We start from the raw sequence: 6,000 nt of genomic DNA, 5'->3' as shown, positions 1-6,000 counted from the left end.
AACTCCTTGGCGCAGGGGCACAGTACTGGCTCATGGCCAGCTTGGTGTCTACCAGAAGCCTAGTTTGTTCTCTGCACAGGACTGCTTTCTATGGGTGACCCCGGGCTGCCCTGGTGCGTGGTGCTGTTCTTCCAAGGACAAGAGTTTTTCCCTTTCCCTTGTTTCCCTTGTTTCCCGCCCGCGTCCCCACCGGGAGCTCTGAGAGAGCAGAGCTGCAGGAAATGACTCTGCCAGGGGAACCCAGAACGAGAAAGGGAGGAGAGAATTCTTGTTCTTAGCATGCCTGAAATGCCTGTGCTGTGCTCCTGCCTCCTCCAGCAGTGGCACCTGTTGCTCCTGCACTCAGCAGCTTCTGCCTTGCCAGGGTGGAGGGGCGACAGGCCTGCAGCTGGGGACCAACCTCTCTGACACATCCCCCCATGCAATGTCGTGGGAGTCTCTCCTTCCCTGATGCCTGTGTCCTCTCTCTCACAGCACAAGACCTTGGTGGGGTTGGCCTGTCCTAGCGCCTTCACGGTGCCTAGCGCCAAGCTCCTGTCAGCACAGCCCAAGGCTGCAGCTCTTACAAACATCATCTTCAACACCCCCAAGCCCTGCAGACACCAACTGTCCCACTCAGCCCCACAGGCACTGTGGACTTTCTCCTTCTATCCAAAAGAAGATCGGTACTCGAGGAAGCAACACATGAAGCTTTGTGCCCCGCTGCTCAACCCCTCTTATAAATCAGCTTCTGCCAAGCTCACCCAACACCACACAGCCTTTCCCGATGACCGTAACCCTGCCAATTTCCCTTTCCTCCAAACCAGCTGGATCTCCAGCTGTCCTGCCCTTACTTCCAGTCCCATCAAACAAACCTGCCAAACTGTTTCTGCTCTTCCCATAGCATGATGTAGGTTGGACAGGGCCGGTCAGGGCTGTGTCCAGACGAGTCTTGAAAACGTCCAAGGCCAGAGCCTGCACAACATTTATGGACAGTGCATTCCAGTCCTTGAGCTTTTTCAGGGTCAAAAAGAACTGGAAAATAAGGTCCTCACACGTCAGTAGAATTCCGCAGGTTCCAAACTGTGTCTGTGGCCTCTCGGCCTACCGGCACCGTGCACTTGGAGAAGAGCCTGGCTTCATCTTCTCCACGTGCTCAGAGCACGTAGCTGTAGACACCCATAAGGTCTCCCTTTGAGCCTTCTTTTGCTAAGGCCTCGTTCCCTCAGGCTCTGAGTGCATCATGCCCTCAAGCTCCCTGCCTGCCTTGGGGCCTCCCGCTGGACTCCCTCCAACACGCCTGTACCTTGCCTGCACACCGAGGAGCCCCAGCCTGAACGCAGGAGCCCAGGCATGGTCTCAGGAGTGCCAAAGAGAGGAGAAGGATGACTTCCCTGCCTGTGCTGGCTCCGCTTTCGCTGGCATCTCAGAGCGCAGTAGGTGTGCTTTGCCACAAGGGCACACTGCTGACTCAGCTGCAGCCACTGGCCACCAGGCATCCCCTGCCTCCCCAGCTGCCTGACCTCCAACCTGTGTCTACAGCACGGTCCCAGCGCCCTCCAGAAGCTGAAAGGTGCCTCTCCCCGGAGGAAGTGCTCGATCATGGCTCAGGCCTTTGGAGAACAATCCTCTTCTGGTGTGTCCTACCTGCATGGTCGCTTCTGGTGGAACTGCAGCGTAAATTCCTTCTGCCTGTGATCTGTCAAGCCAGAAAGGTATTTCAGCATTGCCTGGCTCCGTGTCCGCCGTATCTATCCGTTTGTCAGCTTTGGCACTGGGCTCATGCTCCACCTCGCTTTCTATAAGCTGCCAAAGGCTGATCCATGCATCTGAACAGGGTGAGATTGCAGGCTCAGGGTTCAGCCAACCCCCAGGTGCAAGGCAAGGAGGGGATCTTCCCTCCTTGGGCTCATTTGGCCAGGAATTAAGTCACGAGCATGATCATGCCTCCTGCCTAGAACCATTCTCTCCAACGGCAGCTCTCGGTGGATGCTGGGGGGAGCCTAGGAGCAAGACAAGTAGGTTCCTTCTGCTGAGGATTCACTCCTGTGTTCCAAGCCCCTGGGCTTGGACTTGGCTGAAAAAGTCGCCCCCATACCAATCTCCACAGCTTTCCTCACTGGCACAGAGGCTGGGGAGGCACACGCCCAGCCTAACCACAACCCACAGCACCATGTTGCCCTCTGCTTTACAGCCAGGCTTCATCCATCCCTCCAAGTACCCACCTGGAGAACCCCTGGCGGCCTGTGCTGCCCTGGGCTCCAGGACACCACCGCTGAGGCAAGCGTGCTGGCTGGCCGCTTTGAACCGCATGCAAAGAATGCCTGGAGAAGGGATCCTTTACCACCGGTTCACGGCGAGGGCCTCTGCCGCTGCACAAACCAGGTTTTCCTCTGTGCTTCAGAAGCCCAAGAACGTCGACTCTGAACAGCTGAGTGCTGTTCAGAGCCGTGCAGGCTTCCTCTCCACCACAGACCTTGTGCTCAGGAATTGGCTGCAGTGCTGGGGGAAGAGGATTCTCTTACCTGTAAATCTCATCCCTTCTGGGAGATGGAATTGTCTCTTGGCAGCCACCACAGCCTCATATCCTATTTCCTCCACGAAAACCCCGATGTCTTGACAGAAATGTACAAGTGGAAGGATGGAAATCCCTACACCCCTGTCCTCCACCGAGAGGGGATTATGGCTAATGAAGCACATACAAGCATAGCAAAAATGTGAAAAGGCCAACACCATTATAAGGGCGTTTCTGTTGCGTGCCTGGCAAGTAAGGCCTTTTGCCAAAGCCCTGCCAGAGCGCTGCTACTGGCTCTTGGCACGACCTCTAGCTTGCTTGCCCAACGGAGACCATGGAAAGATAGAAAAGGGGCACAGGACCCACCCAAGTTTTAGACCTCAAACTAAGGGCATTGCTGCCAGCGGTTGTCCTTTCCAATGGAGATTTAAATCATGCTGCAGCTCTTCTGTGCAGAAGACGGGCACTGAGCTGTCTCAGGCTGCGCTTCTCATTTCAATGCTGTGGCCTGGTTCTATGCCTCATGTGTCTTCACCTACACGGGAGCCCCCGAGAAAAGGTCACTAGGCAGAGTAGCGGCTGTTCTCTGCGTGGTTCTTCCTCTTCTGCTCAACACCTTGGTTTACACCCTAAGAAAGGAGGATGTGAAAGCTGCTCTGAGCAGGGTCAAGAGCTGGCATTTCTTCACATGAGGGAAACAACCAGCAGGGTGCCATCACCCTCACCCCCACATCACCGTAGGTCAGGGAGTTGGTGATCCAGGTATCCTGAGGAGGCCCTGGCCTCTGCTGTGCCCTGCTACAAGCAGAGCCTGGCCTTCAGGCCCGTGTTGTTCTGCACAGATCCCTTGGCCAGGGGACAAACTCAGCCCGTCCATTGCAGCCGATGAGCTTTCAGGCAGCTTCGGCTTGGTGCCAGTGATTGCACTGCCCTTGTGTCCTTGCCTCTATCTGAAGTGCAGCAGGAAGGTCTCATGTGAACATGGCTTCTGTTTCGCAGCAGAAATGCTGAATAGAGCTGTTTTATTTCATGACAATCGTCTTAGAGTTTGACTGACCAAGAAGGGGTGACCTTTTCATGGGCAGGACGAGCGTGGTGTGCTGTGCCCTGACTGGAGCCACCTATTTGACAGCACGTAGCTTAGGGCTCCCAGCGTCTGAAGGACATAGGATTATCTGTACTGCCATCTCTTTCTTCAGTGGCATTCTCTGGGATAAGAAATGGCCATTTACAGAGTCTGGGTGCCTTTCCACTGGGAATCAAACCAGCAGCTCCTGGTGCAAAACGTTTGGTGCAGCTGGCAGGTCCCCATGGGAAATGCCTTTGCAGGGGAAGGACAGTGATTTAAAGAATCACTCTAGCAATATATGAGCAAGCGCAGGTTATCTTTATTTGGCAGCGGTGGGTGCATGGGGGATCGCTGCACCAAAGTCATGCACAGCAAGGGAACCTTTCAGCCCCTTCTTTATACAAGTCACTCATGTCTATTCATTAACTTTCCATGAACTCATTAACATATTTCACACCTGGACAATTAGCACAACATTCCCTCTGTCACCCATTCAAGGATTTAGTACATCTTCAAGTTAACAATATTAAGATATCTCATGCCTGGACAATTTAGCACCCTCCCTGTGTCACCCATTCAAGGATTTAGTACACCCTCAAGTTAACAATAAGGGTCTCCTCAGACAAACATGAGCACATGTTCTTTAAATAAATCGTATATGGCCCATTATTCAATAGTGAAGCAGAGACAGAGCAAATGCCCGACTGGGCCCGCGCACACAGCCATGGAAGGCTGTTACGGGACACGTGGCCTAGGTGGTTTTCCTGGTGAAGCGGGAAGTGAGGAGGGATTATCGGAATGTCCCAGCCCCCCTGAACAACTAACTTGTTTCAGGCAGCGTGGGCCCGCACAAGGAAAAGGCAAGGAGAACCTGTGCTGTGTTGGTTGTGGCATCCGTGCTGGAGGTGGACGTGGGGATGTTCGGAGCTGAAGCAGCAGCCCCAGGTGAGATGCAGGCGCGGTAGCTCAAACGCATCTGGGCAGCACATGGTGGTGTGGGAGCAGGGGGCACACGGGGTGGCATCCCTCCTCACCTGCAAACCAGCCCAGGGAAGGGGTGTCCCCTCTTCAGCCCTGGGGCAGGGACAGGGCTGGCCAGGGGCGGGAATGAACACAGCCCTTGAGTTCTGCTTGTGACACTGCGGAGCCAGCACAACACTCACCGTGTTACGGCTCTGCTGGATACTGGGGCAGAAGTAACCCTAATTCATGGCAATCTGCACCATCACCCCAAGACGAAAGCAATGACCGGTAACACAGTTGGGAAGGGGCTGTTGGGGGCAGAGGCAGAAGAGTTGTCTCCAAAAGTCTTTCTAACCTTGCAGCCAGGAGGAAACGAGCTACTTACAAGTTGGGGTGGGCTTCCAGAGTGCCCTGCTACATATCACAGGCCGCGATCCCTTAGCAGGAAAGGCTTTCCATATCCAGCGGGGGAAAATATTCCTCCCACATCCACCCAGCTCACAGCGGGGAGGACTTTGCCCCCCACATTATGCAGCCCCCTCCCTCCAGGACAGTAGCCTCAGAGCAGGACTGGCTGCCTTCAGGGCTTGCTGACAGGTCTCCACCAAGCCAAACACTCCTAGAGCCTGGGGTTATCCAGCAGGGGCATTTGCCTTTCAGTAACCCGGGCTGGCCTGTAAAGCAAGCGACTGGGTCCTGGTGTAGGACTGTAGGTCCCTGGCTTTTGGGCATGGTACAAAATGTTTTAACCAGAATGTATAAGCTAATGAACAATACTATATGGACATACGGTTTTGTTTAATAATCTGCACATCTTCTTGAAGAAAGAGAACATCCACATACTTTTGATTCAGGATGTGCCATGCAAAGAACTATCAAGGATAATTAGCTGAGGCAATTGCTGCTTGGGACAAGGTGACTCTGCAGAAGAATTACATCCAGGAAAGTTGTACCTCATCCTTGTTGCACAGGTAGCAAGAGATTTGTCCTTAAGCAAACTGCCTTCATTATAATACTATAACTCACAGCCCTTACACCAGATGCCTCGGCCCACAAAGACACCCTTCCTCAACGAGCATGTGTAGTTGACCAGTAAGATTGTGTAACCGTTAAGTAGATTACCCTCCACTCAGTGTTAGAGGGTTGGAAATTAACAAATTCATATTCATCTACTCTGACTGTGGAAACTACCAAGTTGTGTGAGTTCACTCACCACTGAAAGCTAGAGGAACTTTTTATTAAAAGCAGTATCTCGTAGACTTACATTACTCCCTCCTCTGGGAGGCAGTCCTTGACAAAGTTCTCCAAATGGGTCCTTCCCATGCACTGCCATTCTTCATAAAGTCCTTTCCACGGTCTGCAGTCCTTCAGGAATGGATTGTTCCAGTCTGGGTCCCCCCTGCTGTACAGGTCCTGCTAGAAAAATGTCTCCTCCGTAGGCTCCTCTCTGTGGGCCGCAGTTTCTCTGAGGAGC

The sequence above is a fragment of the Falco cherrug genome, chromosome 4 (assembly GCF_023634085.1).
Source record: "Falco cherrug isolate bFalChe1 chromosome 4, bFalChe1.pri, whole genome shotgun sequence".
In the NCBI taxonomy this organism is placed as follows: Eukaryota; Metazoa; Chordata; class Aves; order Falconiformes; family Falconidae; genus Falco; species Falco cherrug.
Note: the sequence above shows the minus strand (reverse complement) of the source record.